Source organism: Apostichopus japonicus, chromosome 14, assembly GCF_037975245.1.
Source record: "Apostichopus japonicus isolate 1M-3 chromosome 14, ASM3797524v1, whole genome shotgun sequence".
NCBI lineage: Eukaryota > Metazoa > Echinodermata > Holothuroidea > Aspidochirotida > Stichopodidae > Apostichopus > Apostichopus japonicus.
This window is the reverse complement of record NC_092574.1, coordinates 22,512,032-22,532,323: the sequence shown is the minus strand read 5'-3', so window position 1 is coordinate 22,532,323 and position 20,292 is coordinate 22,512,032. Positions and strand designations below refer to the sequence as shown.

At 39.6% G+C, this 20,292-nt stretch overlaps 1 protein-coding gene across 10 annotated transcripts in view; it reads left to right on the top strand.

The window, feature by feature from the left end:
• The window catches only part of LOC139979932 (neurobeachin-like), a 282,051-nt gene that overhangs the window by 228,313 nt on the left and 33,446 nt on the right, over positions 1-20,292 (top strand). The gene's annotated exons all lie outside the window — the stretch shown is intronic.

The following is a 20,292-nucleotide window of genomic DNA, read 5'->3' as shown; positions in this document are numbered from 1 at the left end:
TACAGGCATATGTGTTATATGTTAGGAGTCTTTACCTACAATATTTAATGTTCATGGGCTTACTTATTTAGATTTCCATTATTGTTGTATTGTTCTCAATCACGGAAAATAAAATCTAGTTATCGTTCGAGTTATATTCAAAGTGAGGAACCACAATAAGAAAGACTCCGTAAACCTTATGAAAGGAAGGCAAAGACCTCGATTCAGTAGCGCCTTAATCACCCCCAACCCGAGTAGGGGTGGGGGGTGAGTAATATTAAAGGTACCAAACTTCGGGAATCCTTACCAATGAATCTTTAATGACAAAAAAAAAACAACAACTAGGGACGTTATCCTTTATTTTATGGGGTCTCGTGGTTGTATTTTGCTTCTTATTTTTTGGGTGTTTGTTTAATATTAGTTCATATTCGTCGTTACCGATAGGGTTATAATGTCATTTTTAAGTCCCTTGAAATGGTCGTTCTGTCATACCATAAAACTAAAACACCCCACGCAGGCATATGTAGTTGAATGTTAATCTTTGAGTGTTTATATTGCCTAATATATAAACCATACTGGCATAGATATAACTTTGATGTTATAACTTGAATTAGATCATGCAGAAAATTAAAATCGCTTCTTTTTCCTCCAAAAAAAAATGTTTAGTTAAGACATTTTTGATTTAATTTCATAAATATTAAGTTGCAGCAAAAATATCTCTGGGGATAATATATCTGGGAAAAATTCATAAAAGAATAAAAAACTTGATTGATAGATTGGGAATTTATAGAAATGAGTTTTACCTCACGAATATTTAATGAGACTTTTGGTTAAATTTACGAATTGAAGAAAAACGGTATAAGGCTATATAGCAAATTTGAGCTCGATACTTCAAGCTGATTTTCTTTTAAAATTGTCAATAGTTTTGATGATATGATTTGACATAAGAATGATACATAAAATCATTATAATATATAATAACAACATGTTTCTACAACAACATGTCGGTAAGCATTTTACATTAATGATGATAAATTTTATATACATTTTCAGGTGATATAGTACCAAAGGTTTTCTTCCTAAAACGACGCCGTATATGAGGGCAGCTGTTTGTGGTTTCGATTTTCAAACAAGCCTCAGAATGCTACTTCTACTAAAGGATATAAAGGATCTGATGATATTATTCAAGATTCTTTCTTATGTGCGCCCTCACCTCTTTTACCATCCTTATACTGCTTATTTTCTTATCTTGCATGTATCCAAAATTTCCCGATTTGAAGACTTAAGTACACCAGCACATAATACGTACTCTCGCATGAAGCGAACAGAGTGAATGTTTGAGCAGTGTTGTGCACAGCGAACTAATACCTGTAGGCCAACAAAACCAAAAAGTTTTGTTATGAAGCGAGGGCGCTATATGTGAATGTGTCAATACCGTCATAGATTCCGTGCTCTTTTCATTGCTATGTTGAGTCAGCGGGGGGTTCTTAACAACCTAATGGACGGTCGTTGATTTGTGTTCATCTCAACATAATCACATAGACACAACACCAACATGTAGACACCTTCACACCAGCGTGGGTGTCCTCGTTTTTTAAGGACTCCTTTATCGATATAAGCAAACTCTACGCATATCAACGTCAGCGTACACATTTATCCAAAGCAGTAAAGTCACATTTGCAAATCAGCATACATGTATAGCTTGTATTAACATATGTACACCAATACACATGCACGCATAAGTCGCACGTAAACCCACAGTGACCATTGAATATATGTGAACATCGAATCCATGGTCACACATATCTACAGTGATAATTGTACTCACACCAAGTCTCACATATGCACTATTGTACAGACCAGTACGTGTTCTCGTAACTGGTAAGAACCAGAACATATTTGGCAAGATTGTCTGAAAGGTGTTAGAACAAACAGCAGGTGCGTGGGATTTAAACAGCATCATCAAGTTATACGAATTACCTGGCCAACCACCTCATTATATATACAGGTGCGTATCCGGGGGGGCGTTGGGGGCGCGCGCCCCCCGGGTAAGGAAAAGAGGAGAGAAAAAAGAGAAGAAAAAAGGGAAAAGGAGGGGGAAAAAGAAAAGGAGGAGAGGAAGGAAGGGAAAAGAAAAAGAAAAAAGAGAGAAAAGGAGAAAAGGAGGGAGTAGAAGATAGCCAAGACCTCGGGAAGAGAAAGAGGAACAGTCATAGTTAAAGCGCTGATCCCTATTATATACACATGGTAGCCAGTGACAGATCGAGGATTACGGAGGGGGTTTGCGCCTCACCGTACCCCTTACACCGACAACTCCATTTTTGACGTTTCCATTTTTCCTCTCTCACTAATGTATATATATAAATACTATATGGTCTATCACAACGCGTGTGTGTGTATGGACGCCTTAAACAATTGTACAATTGTGCTATATGGAACCAACTGTGGCTGGTCTTGAACTCGACCGAGTCGTCGGGGAACATGAGGCATTTCGGGAAGGGGGCGACCGCCCCCCCCCCCCCGAGCAAATTTTCTTTATGACATCGCTAGTAATTTCAAAATAGACAATGCTTAGATGCAACTTACAAGGCCTGGGAAGTGTCATTTCCAGCGATCTGGGAGGCATTTTCGGCCAAAATTTTTATTGAACGCTTCGCACCAACACATGGTGGCGCTTCGCTTAGATAGTTTGCCTACAGGCTTCGCCCCTCTCTTGGCAATTACTCGCTACACGACTGTTCGAATTTGTAAAGCAAAGAACAATATAACATCATATCAGTGAGCATTGAATGCATGTTCCACGATGAACAGCCTCAAAAACTGTCTTTGTGTGTAGTCAAAGGCGTAGGAGCCCAATTGGATTTGGGGGCTGAAATGACTTGCCCGAAAAAAGCCAAAATTTTTCGCGCGCGAAACGCGCGTTCAACATATCGATGCCAATATCATGTAAGCAAGCATCGCTCATTACATTGCATGGCATCGTTTACCTAACGGTCCGTGGAAGTTGCACAGTATACCGCCGGATGCTAATGTAAACTACCAAATGTCTCATGTAGATGGAGAAAAAGCATACAGATCCATTTATGTCAAAACTCTCTTTTACAGTAGTAATGTCGGCCAAGCTTAGAACTTTATTTTAATTACCAAGGAGATCATTTTTAAGCTATTCATTGCTATTTATGTTTCTTTCAGTAGGTGCCCGAAAAAAATGGTTGCGGGGGGGGGGGGGGGCTGCAGCCCCCGCCTCCTACGGGACCTACGCCTATGTGTGTAGTGTTCGGTTCGATATACCTGATATCGGAAATATCTGGTATTTTTCATTCCCTTCAACCAAGTTTTATAATAGCCATTATAAGAGGTTGCAATATTTCTACTACAATAAATTAACTCTGTCTGAATTTTCAAAAATTTCCTCACCAACATTCTTCATCATACTTTCCTCTACTCGTGTAATTTTGACCTGTCTGTTAGGGGTTCCAGGAGGTTTTTCTATATTGGTTGTCCATAGATTGAATTTTGTGCAACATTATGGGTATGTTTAAAAGTGATTTTATTCACGAGAAATGTGAATTTTCAAATTCTCAACAAATAATGGGCTTAAAACCTTCAAAAGTGGGGCTTTCGGATATTGTGGGCCGTGACGTAGAATTACCTCCAAAAGCAATGATCCATAGGACATGCAATGAGGTCGAACATGATGTGTGACTGGTGACAATCTTCAAAAAGGTTATGGATGGGAAAAAACTTTTGGGAAATACTTGATTCTCAGGCAATCGTGCACATCTGGTTGGTCATTTTCAAACCCGAGAAGTGCCATTTCCGGTGATCTGGGGGGTATCAAAACCAGAAATTTTCTTGTACGCTCCGCGCCAACCGATGGTGGCGCTCCGCTAAGATAGTAATTCGCGCCCCCCGGGTTAGAAAATCCTGGATACGCGCCTGATATATATATATATATAAATATAACGTTTTTCAGAACATGCTTTCAGTGCCGCTGTATCTGACTGTTTGGTTTGGATAATTCAATTACCGGTTTGTTTAAATGAGTAACATGTAAAGAAGGCAATTTCCCATAGATCGGTTGAAAGGCTATACCAACTAGCACACGCTAAATTTGCAAGTGTTAAAACCAACGATAGGGCTATTGTCACTTGTGGTAGTCGAATTTTATATATTGGAAGTACTAGGCGATGCTCTTGTGTGTTAAGAAACAGACTTATGATTTAAGTTCATTTAATCCAACCCTCCCTTCCCAAAGCACTCGGAAACTCCCGGAGTGGGAATGGTGACGTGCTTTTTAACTGACTGAATTCAATAAGGACCCATCGTTTCGTTTGTAACTTGTTGGATCGTTAAACGAGTGAGTTCAGACTGCCATTTAGAAATGAACCTTCTGTCTCACATCAATAAATGAAGTTTGAGACTACCATTCAAGGCATGAAACCAGTATATTTTTACAAGTGGATATGTGAAACGAGAAATGAAGTTATGTCTTGACTATCTCCACCACACAACCCTTCACCCATATTCCCCATACCCCCACCCACCCACCCATTCTTTACACTCCCCTTCACCCATGCACACTCCCTTCACCCACAATCCCTTTCTCCCACATGTACCCCTTAAGACATCGCCCACCCACAATCCCACCCCAATCTCCCTCCCCACCCCCCAACCCATTTCCCCAGCCAAACCGTGTGCAGCTGGTAGTACTGCTGCCGTGACTTTCCCATCCGCCATCCTTCAACAACACATACCGTTCTCCATTCACGCTAAAGCGATAACCTAGTACAGGCCAGGCCGTCGTTCAGGCTCTTCAACACGATAACCGTCAACGCTTTACCGCACTTGTTAATACCGCCAAGTGTTAGTTTGTTTTGACATAATCCAGATTGCCTTCCCGCCCCAACGACTATCAATTATAACTTTGGTAAATGACCCAGCGAAACATAACAGTTTATCTTGAGTCGTCCATATTTTTGTATATTAGTAACGAAAACTAACCTCAGAGGGGTCGACCCTTCTTTTGGGTATTTCTCATTCCGTCTCCTCGTAAAAAGATGGTAGGAGGTTTTTTTTGTTGGAAGCAGACGACGGCAACTACTTACGGTTGGATGACGCACAAATGTTTTCTCCTTAAAGGAATAGTCACACTTCTTTTTCGAATTACGATTTCCCTTTACAGTTAGATGTATGTGTATGTGTGTGCCAGTGTGCGGGTGCGGGTGTGGGTGGGGGGGGTGTGTGAAGGGGTATGTGACCAGAATCCACATGGCGTATGGATATGGATTAATATACGCAGCACATCATGAACAATATTTATACATGCTTAATTTAATAACAGACTTAATCGAATTCTATTTCAGTTATAGTTCATTCGGATATAGATTTGTTCACGACATATCGGGGAGACAATGTTAATCGCGAGAGTCAAATGAATTTATTAGTGTTCGTTAATTAATATTCGGTAATATATCTATAAGTAAATTGTGATCAAACTTCGATGTATTTTTTTTTTTGGGGGGGGGGGTCAACAATTCAACATGATATACAAAGCCAGCGATCAAACTTAGCCTGCGCTGCTTGCTGCTGTGAGCCTTCTTTCCCCCAATTTTTTTCCGTTATGGAAATTTGAATCTGAATTTCGACTGCGTCAAACTGGACAACCTGTACGGTATGCTAAATCGATCAAAGTTTCCGACCATTGGGTTACTTATCACCTATTTTACCTTCACTTTTGGGATGAACCTGACACACAGAATTGGCATTTTCCGATTCTATTGTTTTCGGTTTCGTCATTGATTTAAAACGTTAATTGGAATGAAATTTTTATTAAGGAAACGTGAATTTTCAATCTACTGATTGAAATCAACTCCCGAGCAATGTTCAAACAAGTCTAAACTGAATGGTAAATATCGATTATGCTTTCTCGGCGTACTTTCAATGAACCATGTATATGCTAGTTTACGTACAGGCTTACGTATAGTCATAAGTACCGATTGTGCAAATATTCAAAAATATTTCCTCCAATCCGTGGTCCGCATGTATCCAAGTGCATAAACGCCTATTCTGTATCCTAATTGAAATTCGTTTACATTTTTTTTTTTGAACGCCCACACATTACACACACTGTATACTCGTATGGAACTTTTCGTATACCATTACGCCGAGACTATACTAGCCAACGCAACAAAACCTCACATTTGGCAATTTATTCCTCAATAACAAAAATATTGTTATTAACCATATATTTGTATACTGACGGATAAAAAAACCCATGTTTTTTTTTATAACAATCTTTCTTAACCACATGAGCCTATCAGTCTACGGACCGCTTTAGAAATATGCGTGTAAAGTACTTTGAAATCTTCACCTTATAATGTGTAGCTGATTGATTGATAGCTTATAGGTCCTATACCACATGTTTGTACTTGATATGTTAACGAGATGTGGTAAGCGATTTGATGCAATTTACAATATAGCATATTCAAAGTGTAAGCTCAAAGGTGTGACAAGTATAAGTAGTCCTGTTGTCCCCCCCCCCATTCCCCCTTCCCCACTCCATTATGACAAAGGAAAGGTTGTTTATCTGCAACTGGTAGTTGATGTAATGCTTGGCATTAGTTCCTAACAGCAGTCTTTATACCATGCTCAGTTATACGTGTGATAGCGAGCACATTTTTGAGCCTATATATGTACGGCTGGCAAGTACCAATTATAAAAAATCAAAATGTAGCCAAAAATGATGAAAATATGTATGACAAAATTATCATACAATTTTCAATAAATATTTACAAAATAGTCAAATTTGTAACAAACAAAAACCCGCTGCAATATCGAAACTTGTTTCATTAGTCTATTCAGTCTGTTCAGTCATGTTTTCCATCGTCATGCAATCGTGTCAAAAATTCATCAGTTTTCGCCAAATTATGATCAGTTTGCGAGGAAATTAATTCTTTATGTTGCTTTAAATTTATATAAATAAAGGGGTTTCTCCGAGGTGACCTTCTATCGCATATAAACGTTAAATGGATACTTTTAAGGTAACTTAAATTTTTGACGTAAAGTGATGATTGTAATTGAGTTATACACCAAACAACATTTTCGTGTAGATCGATATGTGGACATACCACGGATGCATCTACACGTGGACGTATCAAGGATGCATCGATGTGTAGACATTTCACGGATGCATCTACATGTGGACATATCACGGATGCTCGCTTCATGTTCCGATTTTGGTACAGAGCTGATAATCTTGAAAAGAACATATCTATAAAACTTGGAACGAAACTTTTCATCAGTCTGATTAGCTTAAATTTCCTCATCTAAATGAGGAAATGTCAAATATAAATGTTGGTAGCATTCTTTGAAGTTGAATGTATGTATGGGGAACCACCTATGGTACATTGTTACGTATTGGCGTCTCTTATCGCCTATGAAGCCGATTTGGGTGTCGTGAAGCACGCGACAACTGGACACAATAAGATAAAAGAGATTTCATTGTCAAGTCAAATAGGGACCCCGATGAAGGTTCCTTCTAGTATAGTACCTTAGTTGACGTATTCACCAGTTAATCTTCGATCGTTTTAAGGATGAAAATGTTTGCCCAATCATCTGTATGTCCTTTAATCGCCTATGATAGTACTAACTTGAGGTCCAGTCGTGTATTTTCACTTCTCTTATCCAGTTACATCATTTACGATGCATGGATAACTGTTGTAGTTGATAACTGCAATGTTCTTTGTAATTGTTTTTTTTTTCTTTCTATTTGGAGTAGAAACATGCCCACCGTCTTGCAATAACTTTGACACAGACGTACCACATATCGATGACTTATATCAGCATCTATACATATATAGTTCACAGTGTTGGAAAGCTAATTTCTTTGGGGTCTATAACCTTGAATCTGCCCTATCCCCACTGGTATCGATCGGGAAACAACCTCATCAGCTATTGGGCCTTCGGGAAGAGTTTCTGATAACAAACGAAAATTTCTTCATTTCCCATGAAGGCATCAGAAAAACAGGTGCACGCGCGTGCTGGAAACCGTCGACTTCCTTAGACATCAACTTTTGTAGTTGGATAATCGGACATGACTGCTTAAACTTCGACAAAAAACAACAACAACAAGAAAGGTATAAATAGAAGATCTTTGTCGATTGGGGAAAACATATGTTTGCAAAAAAAAAGTTTGTAGTTAGAAAACACCCTAAAAAAAGGAAATTATATCACTGTAATGCGCGAATATATATTTGGCAAATATTCCGATTAGTTTCGCAGGGAGAATTTCCTTTTTGTGTGTGTAAAGGCAATTTGAGAAAGTTCGTTAATCGAGCGAGCAAAGATTTATTGAAAACTGGTTGACTGATGTCGTGTAATTGGTACATTGCTTACACATTATATGTTGCTGCTGTTATGTGCGGTTATACGGTATATAAATTCGTGGCTCGTGAAGGTATATAGGTAGCACCGTATGGACAGGTTGAATGGGTCTCTCCACGATGAGATGTTATAAATACATTTCGTTCAAACCAAACCATACCTCTATAGAATATCCAGATCAAAAAACGAGGAGCAGAAAACCAGTAGGGGGAGGGGGTGAGATCTTCACCAGAAGAACTTTAGTTTTGTCGATGTTCATGGGGCCCAAATGGGACGTTGAGAATCTCGATAATTTTATGTCCAACTTTCCACTGTTGTAAACTGCGCGAATCTTATGATTTTCCTCGAAATTTTGAAAAAAAAACCAAAAACAATATGGACGTTTTACGTGGCATATGCATCATATATCATAGATACATATGTATAATGTAGCATGTGATTGCTTGGCACTCCTTTTACCGATACATATGATCCTGCTGAATGATTTATCACTGCATAGTGATAAGTTAGTGCCTAGTGACAAAATTAGGCGGTCAGAAACATACTTCCCCCACTTTTCAAAGCCAGGGCAGTAGCCTTCCTCTTTCACAGCCCCCCCCCCCCCCCCTCGTGCCATTACATCATTTAATATATCGTGTGCAATGTGGTTTGTACAGTAATGTTTAGTTAACTATCTGTATAGCCTCGTTTTACTATTTGTTTATAGCCTAACATGTTAAATAGCCCAACAATGCTCAGTTATTAGGCTCCCTATACATAGCCCTGTCGCTGCACCATTGGACGCCAATTATCGCTATCCAGTCCATTGTCCAACCTGTCAATTTTAGTGGTCCTAATTTGCTTTCCTTCATGTCCACGACAAAGAGAGTCTTCAATTGACTTTTCAGTCACTCTCCTTTTGATCCCCTCATTTCAGGATCATTTTGGTGACGTTATACTCTCAGCCTTGTATAAAAATCCCCCTCTTCATCTCCATCAGTTAATAATCCCATAGTGAAGGAGATGATGAGGATGATGATGATACCGAACTCTCCGTTACTCTCTATTGTAAAGTCAACCTCTTCCACTTCTTTCATGAAAGCAGCCTTTGGCATAGGTGTCTGTCTCAGGACAATGAAATGGCCGGTTAAGACCCCTCTCCGCCTCCCAGTCGTTAAGAGAACAATCACCAAATTTGCCAAACTGATGGTGGATTGACATCTTTACTTCGATGTCCAGTGATTCTAAAGATATCCCAGTCTGACACCCATTGACTTGAGTAACCGAATCGTAAAAGTCTTTTCTTCCAAGATAATCCTTTTGACATCCATGGCGCCCAGGGGAGAGAAAAAAGAAGCTTGTAGGGCTTGGATTGTTAGCTTTATTGACAGGGTCCCTATACTTGTGTAAAAGGAACCTAGTACTATAGTCACACATACCTCTACCTGTTGGTGAAATTCATTAAAAAAACACGTATAATTATATAAAATAGATTGTATAGGCGGTCAGGTATTTATTTGTTTGTAGCCAATATCCAAAGAGTATAACCAATTTATATTCAGGTATATATCATGGTATTTAGACGATAAGTGTCCATGGACAATGGAAGCGGACTTTATAGTCAGGTTTGTAAAAAAAAAAAAAAAGGGAAAGGGAATTTTGGGTTGGCTTAACAAGTTTCCCAAACATTTCTGATTCATATTTCTCAAACTAAGGTTACAATTAATCAATGTTCATCAATTGCCAAGATTTTTCACCAAAACGGGCTAGTATTAAATCGAATTTGATTCGATCCTTTTCATGTCGTCGCCCGGTCATTTTTCATAGTATGTGTATATAGCCTAAGCTATTTTAGAAAGCACATTTTAAAGACAAAATTAGATAATTTAAACAATTTCGACTTTTCTACTGTATTGTTGTAAATTGGTTGGTTGGCTAGTCAAACGAATAAAGAATATATATATATATATATATATATATATATATATGAAAATCGTAATGAGTTGGAAAATCAAGAACAGTGAAAAAACTTTCAGCCTCCACGGGGATTCGAACCACGGGCCTTCCGCTCTGTACGCGGACACCCTAACCACTAGGCTATGGACGCTGATTGTATGTCCAGAGGTTCGAAACCGGTAAGGAAGGTCGTAATTCCACTGTAGGCGTTTGTCACCTGTATCGAACAATATTAGTTCTGTTTTTGGTGACATATTTTGCCTTACTCTAGAGATCAAACATGATGCTAACCAACTCGAAATCATTTGTGATTCCTAAAGCCGGATCTCGAAAGAGTTACTTTGAACAGACTTTATGTTAATGCAATGGAGGTAAACGACAAAGGCAAATGAATGAAAATATTGACAATAATATATATATATATAAATATATATATATATATATATATATATATATATATATATATATATATATATATATATATATATATATATGTATGTGGGATTTTAGTATCGAATAGCGGCATAAAGTGACCAACGAAACAATGATATCGTATATCTTTGCAACCATGCATAAAGTCATATATGTTTGGATGGGTGTGATTTGCGGTGCTCAGCAGAGTGGCCTCAACCACGTATACTATACAGTGTACAGTGTACTATACAGCCGTATAAAAAAAAAGCAGTATTCGTTCCTAAAATCAGAAGACACTCGCCTGAAAGACGGCTTTCCGTCCTATAGTGCATGACGTCTATGTTCATGACGTGCATGCCGTCTATGTGCATGACGTGCATGATGTCTATAGTGCATGACGTCCACTGTTTTCATTCTCGGTACACATATGATATAGCTCCGTAAATACGTCCTCTGCTCGGCCATTTCTTGTTAAATAATCATTTTTAGCATTCATATATGCACATGCTTTACCGCCAATATGTGTACCACGAAAGCACATGTTAAACCGTATAACCCTATACGATTAAACCGTACAATCCTATATTTTAGCCGTACAACCGTATTTATACAGTACAACCCTCCCTATATTTAACTCGTGTCGTGTGTCGGCAATTTCTTTTCCTCTGGATGCGTTCATGGCGGAACTATCTGAGCTGTTATATGGCTTCGCTCAATGTTGTGATGACGACACACACTCTATGTGTCTCACTGTGATGAGTTGACATGTACTTGGCTACTTGACTCTACTTAACATTATCACATGATTTACAGAGATCCCGCTCACAAATCACATTATCTATCAATTTGAAGTTTGTCAAACTATAACAAACGATGACTGTTTCAACTTGGGAGTGTTGATCGTGTTCTGCCGTCTTGAGATTATAACGAAATATATTAAATCATAATACTAATTAAAACGGTAAAACGTTAGCACTTAAATAATGGAGATCTTTTATTTTGGAAGCAATTCTACATTATACAACAGACATACAACAGAACTATAAAGCGAGAGAGTATGCATCAATATACATAAGGAAAATTGTTGGAAAGTTGCAAAATGTGATAGGCCTAAGTCAAGAAACTGGTAATGAAATAAGGTGGTTATGGTACCATTGCTATAGGGATGGCGTACAATTAATTGGTACCGCGGTGTACAGCGGTTAAAGTAATCTTCATAACTATGACTTAATTGCTTATTGTGACAGTATTGCATAATTCGCTTCTTCTATTTTATCAGTCATGAAAATGAACTTGGAAACATTGTTAAAATAAAAATATGTTAAATTGAAACGTACATTAATATGTGAGGTGTATCACGGTAGTCGTCGCCCCCCCCCCCCTCCACCCCAACCCGAATGATTGTGACTTGTATACTTCAGTTACATGTATATAGCTGCGCTCAGTAGGTTACTGTCTCCACAAGCCAGATCTGGTTCTAGCCATCTGCCCGCGTCCTTGGCTTTGAACTTATCTGTATACATGTTTACTTGATACCTAACTATCTAAGAACTCTTGTGGTTATACCAGGGAGCTCCCTGGTTATACACTGGCGCCGAGACCGCTGTGGGCGACTCTGCGGAGACATGGCTAAATTTGCTATTTCTTAAAAGCTACAAAAGTATTCGATTGTGGAAGTGCAAATGTACGCTGTTCACGGACCCACGAAGGAAAAAACCCGCTTCTCCCATGACTTGAACTTGTCGTCGGCAGGGAAAAACTGAAAACTGTTAAATTCTTGTTTTTAATGTTTTGTTGATGATTTTACGTGTATTGTTACGTAAAGACACCATGGTCAAAATATATGAGTTTTGCCCAACTATTCACTATGAGCATCGCCAGATACAGGTATAGGGGGCCTTTAATGTGTATGTATGTGTGTGGTCTCATCGTCTGTAATTTTTTTTTCCTTTTCTTTGATAACATTCACATTTAAATGCCAATCACGTCGACTCGCAGGCACTTCTATTCTTACGTTACGCACCGTACTCTATATACTGTCAACCTCCTCCGGTCAGTCGGTAGGTCATTGGGCCTCTCAGCTACCCCCTCATAAAATACACGGCGCCAGATAATTAGCCGTTTTCTTGTAGCATCAGAAGATCTCAAAAACCAGCCGATATGTCTGGCCTTTTGTGACAGCTAAACAATGGGTTATGAGAATGTTAGCCTACCGAACATGCCGTTACAAGGAGGCTTTTAGCTCAACCAAGCGGTAATAATGGTAACCGATTTGCCTGTGTCTCGGCACACTTAGAGAACGATCGTTTACGTAGTGAGCTGTACTACAAGTGTCGGTCTGCTATGGTTGATTGAGTGACGAGTGTGTTTACCCGTTAACAGGATCTTTAAACGTGATATCATGAGTGCTTGTTGTGAGGTTAGTCAAGCGAGAGATTTCTCGACGAAAATATTAACAAACAATTTTGCGAGCATTCTGATACAGAATGTAGTACAAGCTTGACATATCAATAGTCATAGATCATTAAGGTGGGGGGGGGGGGGGGGGTTGGAGGGGGTAACATACGAATCATTAATGCAGGGAGTCAATACTCTACACTACAGGTCCCATCATGAAATGTCACACACTCTTTGATGACAAGGGTAATTAGAGGCACTTTTCGAGAGCTACAGGGGGTTCTGGGTTACTAAGTCATTGAAGGGGAAGGAGGGGGCCGGTCCAGCGGCGGAAGATACCGTGTGAGACTGAGAAAAGGTACTCGAGTGTTTCTGCTCAAGGAACACGAAGGGGTGTGAGGGGTGGAAGGGGGTGGAAGATGAAACCAGAAACAAATCTTATAAATGAAAACGGGTGTATGATGGGATATTGTTGCTATATAGGTGGACGTGCAATAATGAATTTGTACTATACCGTATTTCCGTCGTTTCCAATGTTGAAGGGATGTCAGTTTTCATAGACATTTTGGTTCGTGACAAGGGAAGTTGTAGTTACAACTTACAAGTGAAAGGGGTGCAGGTACTAACAAATGATTACAGTTGGTCAGTGCTCCTTCGCCGCAGTATCCGGTCCCAATATATTTTTCTCGAACCCGCCCCACCCCAACCCCCTCCACTCTCTTGATGTGATATAGGACATAGGATATATAGAAATGGTACAGTTTGGGTAATAGGGGTAAATCTCTATGGTCCTCATAGAGAGAATTTGAACATCTCCACTCTAATGTTTCTCTTGGTATCCCAGGATCCGAGCATGGTCATTTTCAAAGCACCAGAGCACTGAAAATCCGCCACCATTTCCCTTCCTTTCTTTATATCCCACTCTCAATGCCCGTGTCCGCATCGATGTGATATCGTGCGTGTAGTACAGTCTTTGATAGTTCTGCTTATACATTCAAATGCCGTCATTACTGAACTGTGGCCATATAAACGATTCCCATTATGAGGACAAGAGAACACATGTGTTCAATTGCCGTCCATGTTGCCTCCATCTGCCGATGTATTACGCGTTTCATCTTTTAAGTTCACAAGTACACTCACCGTACCCGTGTTGTACGGTTATAGGTTATGACTACAATACATATCGCAGATATATTGTTAGTAAACCAACAACATACCATTCATTGGTTTGTGGCTATCAATTTCTCTGTGACGTCTCAATCTTGCGAACTGTTTACATCCATGGCCTATCTGTATATATGTAAGTCAGTACTTTGTCCAATCTTCAACCGACCTGCTTTTCGTGTCTGTTTTGACAGACGGTTAGCCGTCACTGCTTACCGAGACTTTGTACTACTGTAAACTATGTTCGCGTTAAAGTGAAACTATAGGCCTACAATGGGACGAAACAGCAGCTTCCTTCCATACATATATAATACATCAGTATATATCTCTCTCAATTTATTTTACTCTCCATACACACAGTGTTTAGTCCATGCTCACGATAATCATTAGGCCTATATAGTCCTATATCTATGTCTCATATTTATTAAAGTTGAGTGGTTACTGTAATACACATGGAAAGACTCAATATTGCACCAATTGGGGGGTGGGGGGGGGGTGAAAAGCAGTACCTCATAGCGTCCACATATTTCTGCGTGGAGAGATGCGCAGTGCTGCATGCGCTGGCACGGACAAAACACTTGATTTAGCTTGCCGAGTAGCGCGCGCAGTAATTGTGCAATTCATTCTGCTCATTAATTTTATGTTTATCTCTTGCCGACTTATGAACTCGGTAAGGGAAATGTTGGAATCCCACAACTTCTTGTTGGTCAATACTTTGAGGCCCACCAGCCAACAAACACAAAAAAATCACTTATCACGGTGAATTTCGAGGACTCGGTTGCAAACGTATCACATGATTGAAAACTCTGCAATGATTGGTTGTGTCGAGCACGCGCATAGTAGTCAACCGTTATATGCAACGTTGGTTTGTCACAGACGACGAGCCTATTGGAAATACGCCAAATAGTTCTGTCTTCAGCTCCATGCGTCGATATCGTATGCATGGGTGTAATGGATTCACTCTTTAAAGCCATCATTTTGGATCTGGCTGGGTCTGGTAGTAGCTGCCTCTGTAGTTATTTATCATCTCTTAATCATGCCAAGGTTACAAAAGAATCATCAACAAGCTGATAAATAAGTGAACTCAGGTCACATAACAGTTATTACTTTTGCCGGAGTATTTTTTTTTCTTGATGTCATAAACGAGTTTGAATGTCACTATCAGATATTTATCACCTCACGACGTTTCTTGATATCTTTGGTTACCCAATTTACCATTACACAAACAACCTCTCTCGCTTAATTTGAAGTTTCAAATATGAGATAAATTGCCATATGATGTGACATTGTTATAGAGATCATACTCGGCTATACTTATTCAGATATACCGCATCGTACAGATATAATGTTTTTTTGTGTGTGTTTTTTTTGGTCGCATCATATAAAAATGTTATTTTGTACAGAATCCATGTTTATTTTTTCTCGCATCGTTGTTCACAGTGTATATCTCGTATTTATCGCCTAGAATTATGGGACAGATTTATATATAAATAATTTTTTTTCCTTCAGAGGTAGAGGTTTTAGTATGTAAAATGCATGTAGCGAGATCAAATCTTTAGCCATGTAGGTTTTATTGTTTAATTTTTTACTGGTGGCGATGAAATGACCCATTTTCACATTTTTCAGTTGGACATATATTTTGACTTTTATAATACCATCCTTAGAACAAGGGGTGAGATGGTTGCTATACTGAGTTTTGTCCACCGGTTCTGTTGCCCACTGCAAGACCTACGTACCCCACACCCTGGAAATGATTAAAGGTCGAATAGTTTGTGGTTTACCAGCATCACAGGGACTCTCGGGTAGTCTCGGCAGGGTCCTGCAAAAGCATATTAACACCATACAACGAAAAAAGTGAGGTATCATGTGGAACCACGTGTTCCATTACTAATCCCCACTTGGGTGATGGGAACTCGATTAGTATCGCAAGTACGCCAGGTTGGGATATGATGGATGTCACCTGTGTGCCATGTACCACCCCTCTACCATAGATAGCGTTTGTACAGAAATGGTCTTTTCTTTATATGCACTGGTAATTTAATGATAATGGTATGAATTCCGCAGTCATGGAGTCAGGAGGAATGACCGGCGTCGTTTAGCAAATAAAAAAATCTGAAAAACAAAGTTGTCTCTGATCACGTCGTGACCATATAGATCTCTGGTGCGTTTGCTCTTCAGCCACCCGAATAATGTGAGATGAAAGTTTTAGTTTAGCTATGTTCGACGCATTAATGTTTTTTTTTTTACGAATGATGTAGGCGATGTGCCTGGGCCTAACCTGGTTTACATATATACAAATGGTTGGACGAATTGTGTCATCGTCATCAGTTAGGCGATTATAGTGCTTATTTTCTAACTGATTGCACCTCTCTCAGGCTATAGAAATACTTGCAAGCTACGTTGTGTGTGGCTGGGTGGGTGGGGAGGAGGAGCTTGGGGGGGGGTCCGAAGGTATTGTTTTAAGGGGAAGGGGGACTTCGTGCACAGACACGGGTAACAGCTATAAACGTTAAACAGTATATAGTGTCTGTAAGGGTATCCCATATATTTTGTTGGTCAAAGTGACACATTTAACGTATTGCTCAAGTGGTACACCACGACTCTCATCACAGATGTAGTGTTTAAGCGAGGGCGTTCTTCTTCATCTGTGTACGGCTATGTCTACAAGTTTCGTTCTCTACTTGTTTACTTTACTCATTGAGGTAAAACAGCTTTTTACCTCCATGCTTTACTGGGGAATAGAACAGCATGATGATGCTGATACAGTCCCATCTTTGCATAGAATGCTGACAGCGTTTAGTCCCATAAAACTATGCGGTATAGCTATTGCCGTCGCGGTAAACAGTACACAAAATGTCAGCAACCTTAAACCTGATCCTGTTTGTAGTGACTATCCCTTCGCGGACTCATGATGCTCACGTGACGCAACATCATCATGATCATACGGTTCCGGTCTCGATTTAAGGGAACGGACTGGGGTTGAGAATGGATCAAGTTGTTTGGTAGTACCGCGCTCAGGTTTTATTTCAGTGTTTTGAGGAAAAAGGTTTCGAATTATATCCACAGCTGGAGACGGAAGCAAGTTTTGAGTGTAACCTGTATATTTGCCCCTGTCCTAACTTTCAAGCATTTTGCTCACCTTCCAGTTACGCGTCTATATGAAGCAATGGCTTTTTTAGAATAGTTGGCACCCGGGGCGGATCCTTCCTTTGTCCCCGTGCAGGGAATGCCGTCATGGAGGAGGGGTCTAAGGGTAGGGGTAGCAAATGTTTGTTCATGTAAGGTGGCTTAGATGCACAATAGTGCTATCTTTGGCAAAGCTGTGAACTGATTATGTTTAGGATTCTCATTCATATTTCTCTTATAGCTTTCTCTTATTTTTTTTTTGGGGGGGGGGGGATGTGGCAGTCCCTCCCCTTGCTGGTACCCGGGTGGACCTCCCCCGCCCCACGATTAGTACGCCACCGATATGAGTGATTTGACTTGCTAAGTTGCAGTATACACCGCATGCGACCTATATGGAACTTGATAGTGCTTATAATATTATTGGTCTCTTATTTCCAACATATATAGACGGGTATAGAAACGTTGTTTTTTTAACTAAATAGTACCGTCGTTGAGGGCCGAAGAATTTTCTAAAAGCCTATACTTTTACGATATCACTGTGTCATAATTCAGTAACACGTTAAGTTACTGAGTTGCCCTTTCTGTGTCGACGTGATTGAGAGGTTGTACGGCTGTATCATCTCTACTCCCGTGGGGGTAATTAATTCCCGCTTCGATGAGGCGTTAAGTCAAGCTCATGTTCCCCATAAATCATGCCTCGCTCCCAAGAGCTCTGTCCAATTTAAATTTTGACGAAAATGATGCACCCTTTTCCATCTTTTCCCCTATCCGAGAGGAGAAGGTTTTTAATATGCGTTTTAAAGATGAATAAAAAATTGACACTGAACAGACTCAAATACTCTTCTTCAAAGGCAGAAAAGTAGCTATCTACTCCGACGGCTTCGTAAAGTGATACAGAGCGGAATAAAGTTGATTCTGTCATTTGCTCTGGGTTATTTAAGAAAAATGATTGGTCGGCGGAAATGCATCTTTAGGAATATATATACGACACATTTCGTTGCCCGGGAAACATGTCCCCAACCACTTGTTCTTGGAAGTGTTATTGACTGTTAAAATCACTCTTGTTCGCAAAACTGCAATAATTAATGTTAAACAGAGAAAAGCTCAACAGGAGGGAGTTTTAATGTTTCCATGGATTGGTCCTTGTATCTATACTAAGGTTTCTTGACGATCAAACTCAACGATAATTACATTTTATTTTATTATGTCTGTTGGTTTTAAATGTTATTGAGATAGAACTATTACATATAATTAGTGGTTAATAGTAAAACTGTGGTGCGAAATTGGAGTACATGCTTCCATATACTTAAATCACCATCGGTGGTTTACTTGGGTCTAGATAACATGTACACTAGGCCTAGTACAAAATCATGTACTTTTGGGATAAGTTAGATAATTCGAAAATTACACATAAATTATATACCTGTATACCAATCAATTAATGAATACATTGTGATGTATTGTGATGTCTCCAATGTAGAAGTCACACGGATTGTAGTGCCAAGGTTTGAAGACGTCCAGAAGCAATGTTGAAGAATATTCGATTGACTATAGGATGTATACCGCATACACATATCATATATTTATATTTATGTTCTGTGCACTAGAATTTTTGGTAATATTCTGTCCGCCTGTGTGGGATGGGGTGGGGGAACCCCTTATTATATTCTGGGAGAAGAGGATACCCCCCTTCCCCGGAAGCATACGGGATGCGCCGCCCCTGTTGTGGTGTGTAATTGTTTCGTTTGCCAGCGTTTTGCTGAATTACATCGGTACTGGGTACGATTTGTGTTGAACTAAAAGGAGCAGGTGACATTATTCAACTATTTCGATGCGTTATCTCTTTTTTAATGTATGATGTCACCACTGTAGTGTATATTTAACTGAAAAAGTTATATGCCTTTAAAGCACTGTGACGTAATTCAATGCATGTCCTATATCTATCATCACCCTCACTTTACGAGAAAGCGAAAATCGGTGGATTACAAGGATGTGATTTCTGGTTGTTACTCATCGAGTGCCGTTTCAACTTATGTTCTCAATGCATCTCCGTCGTCGCAACTCATTTCTTTACTTTAGTCTGCGTTGGGATTCTTGTGCGCTTGCGCTTTGAGCACCTCCCTTTACGTCATTGTACTGTCTGTTTAGGTTGTTAGTACATCACGTTGTTTAGCTTGTGGAAATATTATCTATTGAACTTAGTTTAGTTTGGTTTAAGAATTAATTAATTAATCAAGGATCAGTGAGAATTGAAAAATGTTAATCAAAGAACGAATTAGGAAACAAAGTGGAAGAACTAATTTTTCTTCGAGGAGCAAGACTTGAAAATAGCCTACGTTCAATAAGTTGCACATCCTATGCTTATGCAGATTATACTTAGCACAAATTTGACATCAAGAAAACAGAAAAAGCTAGCACACAAGCGATTTCGTAATTTTCGTTAACCACAACATTCACAACAGAAACAAGAAATATTCCTGGCGTCATTTCTTAAACCCGGGCTAGCAATCGCTGTTTGCACCATTTCTCTTAGTCCATTTTTCTTCGTAAATTGCCCCTCCCTCCGTCCACCCCACCCCTTTCCCCGTCCCTTTTCTCTCCGTTGATCTCCATCCGTGCACAGCTGTTCCTCTTCGCCTACCCTCCCACCCCCTTCCCTTCATCCTTTCCCAAGACATCCGCTTCCCCTTCATCGTTACCCTGTAATCCTTTCCATTTCAACACTAACCCCTTCAACAAGTCCTCTGTATCCATATCGCTTCAAACATCTCATTCACCCATTTCGACCCTGGTTCATCCATTCCGACGCCGCCCCTTTATCTCTTCTTTTTCGTTACTTATCATAACTTGGTTGGTAAAATCAAAGATTTATATTTGTCTTCTGTAGACTTC